Below are 13,493 nucleotides of genomic sequence, written 5' to 3' on the forward strand. Positions count from 1 at the left end.
TGCCCACCCCCTTCTGAGCTCCCCAGGCACTTGGGCTGGGTCTTTCTCTCTGCATTTTAATACTTCTCACCCTTGTATTATCATTTTCCATGTATTTGTCTTGTTTGAAATTTTTAATTATAAACTTGTAGAGGTCAGGGTCCGTATTTTGACATCTTTTCCTCCTCCATGCGCCACTTGGCATGATATCTTTCTAGTAATAGACCCTTGGTCACTGAATGACCCTTTGGGTTAAATTCTCTTCTAGACAACTCTATATCAGATTCAGCTTTCATTGTAAAAATATATCCTCTGTGGGCTGGAGATGGGTCCTAGTGTTACAGGATTCAGTTAGGATCCTATACTCGTTACCATCAAACACACAAACAAAAAGAACTGTAAGGTTAATGGCCAGATTTAAAGAAAAATCCATTGGTATTTCATCAGCTATCAAATAAAGCTAAACCTTTAGGCTGGGCCTCAAGGCCTGCCACGATGTGTTTCCATCTACTTCTTCAGTCTTATCGGTCACATCCATGATCACTACTGTCTGCAAGTTCTGCCCGCTGAAATCATATAAAGGATTCACTGCTTTCATCCTGTTTGTGGCCTCAACGAAGCCTTCAAGATGCTACTTCCTCCGGAAGCCTTCTTCAGCCCTGTTTGCCAAACTCACTGAACTTCGTTGCCGTGTTCACAAGCCTTACCTCTTCCTTCCAGATAATGGGCCACACTGCCAGCCACTCACACAAAGTGAGGCCACTTCAGGTTAGAAAGGTAAACTGATTGTCCAGGTCACGCAGCATCTTCTTCTGTCTGCATTAAGCTGGGAAAAACCTCATTTATAAGCCAGTAACCCTGTCTGTCTCCGTACCTCTCATCGAACTGGCATGTGTATTTAATACTTTTTGTTTCTGTGCTGGGGATCAAGCCAGGGTCTCCTATATGCCAGGAAGTGCTTCGCTGAGCTACATCTCATCCCCCGGCCAGTACATATTTTTGAATGACTATGAGTGGTTGTCTTAATAAGAATGAATAATCCTTTAACAAAGATGAGCATAGTGGTACATGCCTGTAATCTGGCATTCAGGAGGCAGAGATGGAGGATCACCAAGGGAAACCTAAGCTACCTGAGGGAATCTGCCTAAAAAGAAAAGGTGATTGACTTTCTGATCCTCAGAGATGTGACTACAGGCTGCACGTACAAGGACAACGATTCTGTGGAGGAAAATCAAATCAGAAGACACTAGTAGTCTAAAGCGGATGGGGTTTTTTGTGACCCAGCTTTCAAAGAATGAAAGCAGAGGGGACATAGGCTCAGAAAAGTATTCGGCTCTACCAATGAGAGTCCAGGATACACCCATTATCCCATTATAACTCTCACCGCAACTTCCCTAAGCAGGCTTTATGTCCCCATTTGGCAGATGACAAAACCGAAGCTCTCAAGAGGTGTGCTGGCTGAGGTCAGGTGGCTTAGTAATCGGCAGAGTGTTCAAAGGCAGGATGACTCCATAGCAGAAACTGCCACACCGGCGATGAGAGAAGGATGTGCGTATGTCTAAGAGGCAGGCTGGCACTTGTCATTGACGCCTAAAGCAGATATATTAATGAGGAGTAAGAAACATAACTGTAAAGTGGCCTCTCATGGGTATATCGGCTCGTCTTCGTGACAGGGGCCCCTGTGGAAAGCTAAGACGTCCCTTGAAGATGGCTAGGGGAGCTGGAAGCTGAGCAGGAGCAAGCAGCATGGAGGTGGGGGGGAGAAGCGGTGGGCTACCTCCACGCAGAGAAAGCTGCTCTTTCCCTTCCTCTCAGTAAATACTTCTGAGCATGCAGTGTGCTCCGTTTGCTGGCCTGGGCAGGGCACTGGAAACCCAGCAGGGAAGCTACAAGCCCAGTGAGGTGTGTGTGATGGTGGTTAGACGCATTCCTCCCCTCCCCCATGCCTTGAATTTTTGGTTCAGGCTAGGTCTCCTTCCTCCTCCTGTTGCCATCCTCTCCGGACTGTTGCATCAGCCGCGTTGAGGCCACTGATTGGCCAAAGCTATTTTTATTCCTCAATCATGTCACAGTCTTGAAAACATGTCCTGATCAGATCTAAAATGTTTTTTGAGACTTCTTCAGCCTCGGATCCTCTCAGATTATGAATCTAATGGGATTCTCATCTTTGTGTGTGTGTGTGTGTGTGTGTGTGTGTGTGTGTGTGTGTGAATTAGTTTTGTGGCATCAAATTCTTGGGTTACTTTATTACAATGCCCTTACATTATGACCATTCCGGGGGCTATGATTTATTACTCCCTGTGTCTTATTGTTTTCTGGCTTCAGCCCCTACTTGCAGAACATAATTTTTTTCTCTCTCTGCATAGCTTTGGAGCCTGTCCTGTAACCCGCTCTGTAGACCAGGCTGGCCTGTAACCCACTCTGTAGACCAGGCTGGCCTGGAACTCACATTTAAGGCTTGCATCACTACCGTCAGGTGCAGAACCCAATTTCTGCCCCAGGCAAATCATGTAGGAAAGAAACCTCGCTCCAGTAGGTTTGATAAGTCCAAAGGAGACACTCCACACACCCACCAAAAGCTTGCTCACACACTCCTTCACTTACTCATTAGGCAGGCATTGTGGGAGGTGTTGAACGCGGTCCTGAGCTGACAAAACCTCAGCTGGCCCTGACTTAGTCCCTCCAAGTTGTCACCGACTCTCAGAAACAGAGTCAACAATCTTAAAAACATTTTTGAGGGTCAGGCAACTGTTTTTGTCTTCTTTTTTTTTTTTTTTCCGAGACAGGGTTTCTCTGTGGTTTTGGAGCCTGTCCTGGAACTAGCTCTTGTAGACCAGGCTGGTCTCGAACTCACAGAGATCCGCCTGCCTCTGCCTCCCGAGTGCTGGGATTAAAGGCGTGCACCACCACCGCCCAGCTGTTTTTGTCTTTATTCAACAAACTGAACTTGTTCCTTTCCCAGCTCTTAGAATCTGTTTTTCTTTCTATCTTCCTTCTTTTTTTCTTTCTTTTTTTTTTAATTTTTCGAGACAGAGTTTCTCTGTGTAACCTTGGCTGTCCTGGAACTTGCTCTGTAGACCAGGCAGGCCTCGAACCCACTGATCCGCCCGCCTTTGCCTTCAGAATGCTGGTGTTAAAGGCGAGCGCCACCACTGCCCGACTAGAATCTATTTTCTTATCTACAAAACCAACCAATTTAGAAGAGTCCTCTCTCCAATCACTATGCAGAGAACTAGCGTTTCTGGGTGACGTCACTTCCCTCGACTGCACAGTTTGGATAGAAAATTTCAAGTTTGGAATAGCTCATACTTCGTAATAAAATATGAACGCTAACCTACTCCGGCTGCTTTCGGGCAATCAGCGGGACTTTTCTAGTTTAATAATTTTTTTGCGAGCCCGCAGCGCTCCCTGCAGGCCATATCTTGCTACAGCTCAGCCACCGTTGACTGAAAAAGACTGACAAGGCCTCTCCAAATGATTCGGTACACGACTGTCAGGCCCCCGTGTCAAGGCTTCAAGGTCTTCACAAGAGGCTAGACGATGGCTAAGTAAATATCGCGTAGCTTCTGAAAGAGTCTAGCAAGAATTAAGGTTTCACAAGACTTCAAGACCTAAATATTTCTCCCATTGTTCTGGCCCTCTCGTCGCACAGGCAGAAAACCTCTGCTCAAGAGAGAAGGAATTCGTTCAAGACCCTCGGAAAGCTGTCCGCGGGGTGGAGACTAGATCTGAGGTCCAGCCAAGCGACACTTGAACAGGCTGGTTCAGGGGCAGCTTATTCTCAGAAAGAACAATCTCTTTGCTATGGTGTCCTGCTTCTCCCCCGCCATTCCAACAGGCTCTTTTAGGACAGGGGAGATGAAGGATGCGGTCCTAGCTCTTCAAACCTGTGTGAAATCTGGACAAGTCATTTCTCTCTGTGTCAACGCTTTGATGTAAGCTAACGCGTGAAAACCCTTCAACGGGGCTTCGTGCAATCGGAGTGGTCAACAAAGCAGCCGGGGCTATTGTTTTATGTTGTTGTTTTCCCCCCAAAGTCTCCTCCGGCGAAAGCTGCATCACTGTTCCTTTTTTTTTTTTTTTTTTTTTTTTTTTGGTGCTCAGCAACAGGCTCTTCTTACGCAAATCGCGGCGGCCAATGAGCAGGGAGGTGGGCAGGGTTGTGTGCTAGCCAATAGGAGCCCGCAGCGACGCTCAGGATAGGACCAGGCAGGTTTCCAGGCTGACTTCGGAAGCCAGTCTCCAAGGCTGTTGAAGGGACCGGAAGGGTCTTTGAAACCTTCCTATCTGCCTATCAACTGGGCTCTGATTGGTGTAGAACCCAGCGCCTACCTGTCCTCTGCCCTCCCAGAGCCGAGCTGGTAGCGAAAGGCTTGCTTTTTTTTTTCTTTTAACTTTTTGAGACCCGGTCTCCTGTACAGCAGACGGGACAGGAACTCAAAAGCTGGTCTTGACTTTGTGATCCCCCTGCCTCAGCCTCCCTAGTAGCTGAGATTACAGGTTTGTATATCCTCCTTGGTGTTTTAAATCGCTACACATTTTTATCCATCTACATTTAAATGCTTCGCGGGGCACGATGGTGCACAGGCGTGTGTTCAAAGCCAGGCTGGACTGCGTAGTGAGTTTGAGTAACTCAGTAAGAGCCAGTCTCAAAAACAAACAAAACAAAACAAAAAACCTTGAGTAGCTGGGTTTACAGACCAGACTGCACGAACTTGGTGCTTTTTTTTTTAATAGTTATTTTTATGTGCTTTGGTGTTTTCCCTGCATGTAGGTCTGTGTGAGGGTGTCTGATCCCCTGGAACTGGAATTGGAGACAGCTGTGGGCTGCCGTGTGGGGTATTGGGAATTGAACCCAGGTCCTCTAGAAGAGCAGCCAGTGCTTTTAACCTCTGAGCCATCTCTCCTCCAGCCCAATCTTTGTGAGGTCTTGCATAACGGGAGGGTCTCCTGTGGCACAGCTTTCCTTGGACTTTATGTAGTCCAGAGGATGTCTTTGAACGTCTGATCCTCCTGCCTCCACCTCCAGAATTATAGGCCTGTGCCATCATGCTGGGCTCTTCAACTTTTACTTCTTGTAAAAATTATTTTTTGTTTTATATGTACAGGTGTGTGCTTGTATATAAGTATGCAAGGTGCCCTCAGAAGCCTGGGGTGCATGAGACCTTGACATTGCAAAAAAGTGTTGGAGCAATTTCACATAAAATCCCCTATTTATGATTTCTCTTGTGTCATCGAGCACACCAGCCAGTAGCTAGACTTGTCTTTTCCTGTTTTCAGCAATCATAAAGTACAGAGGCCATTTAGCTTACCCACATTATCTACAGGAACCTGAATCTAAAACCCCAGAAAACATACATTCCTCAACGTAGCTGATCCTGGCAGCCCATGCCTGGAATCCCAACTCTTGTGGCTGCTAAGGCAGATCACAAGTCCAAAGCCAGGTTGAGAAACTTAGTACGATCCTGTTCCCCTGTTCCAAAATGAAAAGTAAGGGGTGGGGACGTTGGCCGGACTACTCATCAGTTAAGAACACTGATTGCAGCCCAGTGGTAGTGACACGTGCCTTCAATTCCAGCACTTGGGAGACAGAGGCAGGTGGATCTCTGTGAGTTCGGGGTCAGCCTGGTCTCTAGAGTGAGTTCCAGGACAGGCTCCAAAGTTACAAAGAAACTCTGTCTTGAAAAAAAAAACAATAAATAAATAAATAAATAAATAAATAAATAAATAAATAAAAGAGCATTGCTGAGGGCTCTTACAGAGGACTTCAGTTCTGTTCCCAGCACCCACATGCCCACGTGGTCCCTCACAATCACTCACAAGTACAGTTCCAGGGGAAGGATTCAATGTGCCCTTCTAACCCCCACAGGTACCAGGCAAGCAAGTTGTGCACAGATGCACGTGCAAGCAAAACACCCCTACACCTAAAAAATAATTTAAATAAAAACAAGAAGTGCATGCAAGGCCAGAAGTGTGGGGGGTGAGACAAGGACTGAGGTGTGGCTCGGTGGTGGAGTGAGTGCAGCTTCAGTCCCCAGGCTGGCCCTGAACTCACAGAGATCTGCCTGCCTCTGCTTCCTGAGTTGCTGGGAATAAGGTGAGCAATGTTATGCCTAGACTTTCCATTTGTTTATTTGTTTGTTTATTGGTTTTTCGAGACAGGGTTTCTTTATAGCTTGTTTGGGCCTATGCCTAGGCCCTCCATTTATTTATTTATTTAGTCTTTTGAGACAGGATTTCTCTGTAGCTTTTTGGAACCTGTCCTGGAACTAGCTCTTGTAGACCAGGCTGGCCTTGAACTCACAGAGACCCACCCTGCCTCTGCCTCCTGAGTGCTGGGGTTAAAGGCCTGTGCCACCACTGCCCTGCACTAGATCTTCCCTTTAAAATGCACATTTATTTATTTATCGTGTGTGTGTGCAATTGCACTTATGGCTCATGCATGCATGTGGGGGCCAGAAAACAGCTTGTGGGAGCCAGTTCTCTTCTGTGACTTGATTTCTGGGAATCATCTCAGGTCCTTAGTCTTGTTAGCTTTACACCCTGAGTCATCTCGCCTGCCCCCCTTTTTTGCGCTGGCCATCAAACCCTGGCCTTGGAAAATGTGAGGCAATTGCCCTGCTGCTGCAACCTCTACTTCCTTCTACTTTTGCAGGTGCTTGTGACGCCTGACGCACACCTTTGTTCAAGGTCAAAGTGTGTGGCTGTGGCAGGGTAGGACTCGAAGGAGTTCACTTTCCAGGCTCTTTGAACTCCTTTCTGCAGTAGTTAAATACTCATTAACTTTCCCCTCCCACTTAAGAGACAAGGTCTACTATTTTGCAAGCTGGCTTTGAGAACTTGTGCTCAAGCCTGGCGTGTTGGGGCTTGCCTTTAGTCACAGTAATCAGGAGGCAGAGGCAGTTGAGTCTGAGGCCAGCCTGGTCTACAGAGTGAGTTCCAGGACAGCCAGGGCTACACAAAGGAACCCTGTCTTGAAAAAACAGAACAAACAAACTAAACAATAACAAAGAATAACAAAAAGGAAGGAAAGAAGGAAGAAAGAAGAAAACTTGGGCATTGATGTGGCTAGGATTATGGGCATGTTGCGGCCATGGCAAACAGTTACAGCGTTTATTAACTGAATGACATCTTTCTGGGTCAGCCACTTTGTGTAAAACTGGGAATAGGAGGTTTAGAAGTGACCGTTTTGCTGTTATTTGTAAAGCTCACCCATTGCTCTCGTTACTTCTCCCCCTTACTCGGCTCTGGTTACACTGGGCACTACTTTATGACTCTTCACCTGTGTCAGGCTGTCCTCTCTCCAAGTCCTTGCTGTTGGCCCCTAGCTTAGGATGGTCTGTATTTTATACAGCATGTCATTACATCCTCCGTGCCTCTCCTTATTCAGGAAACTCTGAGGACCTTATCAGGATGAAGAATGGAAGAGAAATCACTCCCAGCAGTTCCCAGCACCTACATGGTGGCTCACAGACATCTACAACTCCAGTTCCAGGGGATCAGACACTTTCTTCATAGCTAAGTGGGTACCTGACCTGAATATGTTGTACATATATACATGTAGAAAAAACACTTATAGGGGCTGGAGAGATGGCTCAGAGGTTAAGTGCATTACCTGCTCTTCCAAAGGTCCTGAGTTCAATTCTCAGCAACCATGTGGTGGCTTACAACCATCTGTAGTTTGATCTGGTGGTTCCTTCTTCTGACATGCAGACAGAACATTGTATATATAATAAATAAATTAATAAAAAAAGATCCTGCTGGGCAGTGGTGGCACATGCCTTTAATCCCAGCACTTGGGAGGCAGAGGTAGAAGGATCTGTGAGTTTGAGACCAGCCTGGTCTACAAGAGCTAGTTCCAGGACAGGCTCCAAAGTGACATAGAGAAACCCTGTCTCAAAGTCTCGAAAAAACAAACAAAAAAAAAAAAAAAGAAAAGAAAAGAAAAAGAAAGAAAGACTCTGTCTTAAAAAAACAAAAACCGGGCCGGGCGGTGGTGGCGCACGCCTGTAATCCCAGCACTTGGGAGGCAGAGGCAGGCGGATCTCTGTGAGTTCGAGACCAGCCTGGTCTACAAGAGCTAGTTCCAGGACAGGCTCCAAAACCACAGAGAAACCTTGTCTCGAAAAAACCAAAAAAAAAAAAAAAAAAAAAAAAAAAAAAAAAAAAAACCAAAAAAGCAAACAAAAAATTAAAATAAAATGTCTGCAGACCAGAACCCTAAACAGTTGGGTACAGAGGAGAAAGTTTGTAATCCTAGCACTTGGGCGGTAGAGACAGGAGGATCAGGAGATTGAGGCCAGCCTGGGCTACATGAGACTAGGTGAAAAGCAAAAAGAAACTTGATTTTGTTTTTGCTTTTTTAGTCAGGGTTTCTCTGTGTAACAGTTCTCTGGCTGTCCCAGAACTCACTTTATAGACCAGGTTGGCCTTGTACTCACAGAGATTCACCTGCCTCTGCTTCCTTAGAGCTGGGATTAAAGGCATGCACCACACCCAACCCTAAGAAATTTGTTTTATTTCAATGCCTAAATGAATAAATGAATTACATTTGGACAGACTTTTCTTTTGGCCTCCAGCTCACAAATAATGATACAGGGACGTATTAATTCTGAAAGCTTGGCCTGATGTAGGCTTGTTCCTACATAGTTCTTATAACTTAAATTAACCCATATTTTTTTTTTTTTGGTTTTTTCGAGACAAGGTTTCTCTGTGGTTTTGGAGCCTGTCCTGGAACTAGCTCTTGTAGACCAGGCTGGTCTCGAACTCACAGAGATCCGCCTGCCTCTGCCTCCCGAGTGCTGGGATTACAGGCGTGCGCCACCACCGCCCGGCTTAACCCATATTTTTAAATCTGTGTACTTCCACGTGCTCATTACCTCATCTCCATTATGCCTATTCTGGTTCTTCCGCATCTGGCTGGCTGCTCTACCCTCCCTCTTCGAGTTCTCTCCATCCAGAGGTCCTGCCTAGACCTCTACCTCCCTCCTGCCAGCTATTGGTCATTTGGCTCTTTATTACGCCGATCACAGTGATATATCTTCACACAGTGACTATTGCACAACAGTTTCCTATTTGGAAGAGTGTCTCGTGGACCTGTGCCTTTGAGGGCATTTTGTCCTTCTCCCAAGCTTCTTGGGCTACAAACGTGAAGCTGGAAAAGAAACATGGAAGTCCCGTTAGAGACAGAGCCCTTCTGGGGTGTCACCAGAACCTCTCTGCCTCAGTTTTTTTTTGCTTTTTTGGGGGGAGGGTGGAGAAGATACAGTAGCCAATTAACTCTTTTTTTTTATATTTATTTATTTATTAAGTATACAGTATTCTGTCTGTGTGTATTCCTGCAGGCCAGAAGAGGGCACCAGATCTCATTACAGATGGTTGTGAGTCACCATGTGGTTGCTGGGAATTGAACTCAGGACCTTTGGAAGAGCAGACAGTGCTCTTAACCTCTGAGCCATCTCTCACCCCTGCCAATTAACTCTTCTATCTGGTTCCCAGACATGAAAGTATAGAAATCTGTGATGATAAGGAACATTCATTCATTCAGAGTTGGAGCAGGGTGCCGGCCTTTAATCCAGGACAGGAGGATGGAAAATCCACGTTGGAAGCAGGCAAAGGAAAAACAAACGAGACCAAAAAAGAAGTGAAATGATCATTTAAAGCCATATAAAGAAAGAAAATATTCTGGTGGCCGTGTTTACATAGGTTGATGTAAAAGTCAGTAGAAGGCTAGGGACCTGAACAAGGCCAGATGGATGTGGTAGCTGGGGTCCACCTGTGCTTCCAGCACCCAGAAAGCCTGGCCAAGGGAGCCCCAGGGCAAGTTGACTAGCCAGGCTACCTTTATTGTGAATTCTGGGTTCATCTGAGAGACTGCCTCAAACTCCACACCTGTATACACACACCTACACAGAGGCATATCTATCTATCTATCTATCTATCTATCTATCTATCTATCTATCTATCTATCTATCTACAAGTATATACATATATACAAATTCCATACATACCACACACATATACACACCTGAGGAGAAATCTCAGTACAGATGGGCGTGGTGGCTCATACCTATAAATCCTGGCACCTGGAAGGCTGAGGTGAGAGGACCTTACCCCTCACATGTGCGTGTGCACACACATTCACACCCTAAGGACCAGTGAGATGATAAAGGTATTTGCTGTCGATCCTGATGAACTGAATTTGATCCCCAGAAACCATATGAGAAAAAGAGAATGGCTTCCTGAAAGTTGTCCTCTGACCTCCACGGGTGTGACATTGTACAAGTGTGCCCACACATACACATGCACACACACATACAAAATAAATGATACTACATGTAATATAAGACTTTCAAATTATTTTCATTTATTTGTTTGTGTTCCTGTGTGTATGACACATGTGTGTGGGTGCCCTCAGAGGGCAAGACGAAGGTGTTGGCTCCCCCAGAGCTGGAATCATGGGCAGTTGTGAGCTCCCCAATATGAGTATTAGGAACTGAGCATGGGTGTCTTGGAAGAACAGCAAACACTCTAACCACTGAGCCACATACCTGACTTGTTTTTTTTGGCAAGGTAGCGAGGAAAACATTGATTGAGAAAGAACAGACTTTCTTTACAGATAAAAAAATGAAATTTAGCTCCAAATGGATTTTAAAAAACTAAACGTAACAGGTACAACCACAAATGACAAGGAGGCTAAGGGGTAGCTCAGTGTTAGGATGCTTGTGCAACCCGGGACCCTGGGCCTCATCCCCAGCAATACATACATTCACATAACACACATTCACCCTTAAACTCTCACACACTTACACACACACACATTGAGCTGGGCATGGTAGTTCATGTCTGTAATCCCAGCTAGCCTGTGCTCCATAACGAGTTAAGGAACAAGAAATTCAGCCAGGCATGCTGCCAAGCTCAGGTGATCTATCATCTAAGTGGTTAATGATGAACTGTCTTGCTATGTGCCTTACGTCAGTTTCCTTTTTCTTTTTCAAGACAGGGTTTCTCTGTGTGGCTTTGGCTGGCCTAGAACTCTGTAGACCAGGTTAGCTTCAGACTTACAAAGATCCACCTGCTTCTGCCTCCCTTGTGCTGGGACTAGAGCTGTGTGCTACCACCCTGGCCTCCTTGTGTTTTTGTTTGAAGATTGCCTCAAGTAGCCCAAGTTGGCCCCAAACTGCCTTTGTGACTGAGACTGACCCTGAACTCCTAATCTTGCTGCCTTTACCTCCTGAAGGCTAAAATTACTAATTGTATCTGGATTTAAAAAAAAAAGCCATATTTGTTAGTACATGCCTGTAAATTCTAGCACTGAGGAAGACGTGATAGGAGAATCACTAATTCAAGGCCAGCCTAGGCTACATAACCAACCTTCCTGGAAAAGAAAGCTTGAATGAAGACACTGGGCCTGTAATCTCAGCACTGAGGAGGCAGACACTATATAGTATATTTGAGGCCAGCTACTTTAGAAATCAAACTAACTAAAGGTCTGGAGAAATGGTTCAGAGGTTAAGAGCACTAGTTGCTCTTCCAGAGGTTCTGAGTTCAATTTCCAGAAACCACATGGTGGCTCACAACCATCTGTAATGAGATCTGGTGCCATCTTCTGGCATGTAGGCATGCATGCAAGTAGAACATTGTACACAAAACAAATCAATCTTTAAAAACAATATGCTCTTGGGCTGGAGAGGTGGCTCAGTGGTTAAGAGCGCCATCTGCTCTTCCAGAGGTCCTGAGTTCAATTCCCAGCAACCACATGGTGGCTCACAACCATCTGTAATGAGATCTGGCGCCCTCCTCTGGCGTTTGGGTATACATGGAGGCAGAAAGTTGTATACATAATAAATAAATATATCTTTAAAAAAATGCTCTTAAGTCATAAAACATTTAAGAAAAAAAATCAGCAAACAAACAAAAAATAGTATCTCCATCCTCTTTATAGTTTGAGCAGATTTGTTCCCCACCTGGGAATTTGCATTCTGATGAGTTCCCAAGTGTCCATGCCACTAGCTTGTACCATTTTCTAAATATTGCCTCATGGAGGGGTGGGGGTGGGCTGGGGGTTGGAATCCCATGTCAATCTTACAACTGTGCTGTGTTTAGGACTTTACATCTCAACTATTTTAGGACCAAGCAGTATTTTGTTATTATTTAATGCTTCTATCTCACTAGGTGTGGGTTGTGCATGACTTTAATCCCAGCACTCTGAGGCAGAGGCAGGCGAATCTGAGTGTGAGGGCAGCTTGGTCTACATAGTGAGTTCCACAACAGTCAGAGCTGTAATAGTGAGACTCTGTCTCAGGAAAAAAAAAAAAAGCTGGGCAATAGTGGTGAGATCTTTAATCCCAGCACTCAGGAGGCAGAGGCAGGTGAATCTCTGTGAATTCAAGGCCAGCCTGGTTTACAAAGAGAGTGCCAGGACAGGTTTCAAAGCTACACGGAGAAACCCTGTCTCGAAACACCATCCCAAGACAAACAATCATCTTTTATTTTATTATGCTGTAATAAAAATTTTCACAAAGTTGTACACATACACACACAATCAGGAGATTCCGGTTTCCTAGATTTCAATTAAAAAAAAAAACAAAAATCAAATCAAAAACAAAAAAACTCCACCCTCATCTCTGTATTGAGTATAGTAATACCGAATTATTCCTGACAACCTTCCCACTCCCTAGTGCTGGGATCATACCCAGGCCCTCATTGCATGTCTAGGCAAGTACTTTACTACTGCTTTATCGTCCAACTTGTGTATTTTTTCTTCTCCCTTTTTTTGAGACATAGGCTCATACAGCCCAGACTATGTTATCTTTTCTTTAAGAGTTTGTTGGGAAAAAAAATTTCCTTTTTAATAAATGCATTATCAGTGTTTTGCCTATGTGTGTGTCTGTGCACATGTGTGCAGTGTCTGAGGGCAGAACAGGGAGTCAGATTCTCTGAGACAGGAATTAGAGATGGTTATGAGCCACGGAGCCACCACGTGGGTGCTGAGAGCTGAGTCTGGGTCCTCTGGAAGAACGGCCAGTGCTCCTTCGTTTTATTTTGAGACAGGGTTTCTCTGTGTAGCCCAGGCTGTCCTGAAACTCAATTTGTAGGCCAATCTGCCTGCCTCTGCTGGGATTAAAAGGTGTGAGCCACCACCGCCCAGCTCGTGTCTGTCTGTCTTTCTTTCTCTTGTTTTTCTTGAGACAGGTTTCTCTAACAGCCTTAGCTGTCCTGGAACTAGTTCTTATAGACCAAGTTGGTCTTGAACTCACAGAGATCCGACTGCCTCTGCCTCCCAAGTGCTGGGATTAAAGGTGTGCGCCACCATTGCCAGTTGTCTCAACCTGCAAAATTAGAGCAATAGCAAGTTCATCTGAGAGTCCTCCAAGTAATGCAATGCTATCATTTCCAGACTGTTCTGCACTGGACTGGGGTTTACAGGTCAAGATTTCTCTGTACACTGATTAGATTGGGGTCTGTGTCATCTCCCCTCCTTATTCTACTTACAGTCCTGCCTAATTCATTTG

This window comes from Microtus pennsylvanicus, chromosome 13 (genome assembly GCF_037038515.1).
Source record: "Microtus pennsylvanicus isolate mMicPen1 chromosome 13, mMicPen1.hap1, whole genome shotgun sequence".
Lineage (NCBI taxonomy): Eukaryota > Metazoa > Chordata > Mammalia > Rodentia > Cricetidae > Microtus > Microtus pennsylvanicus.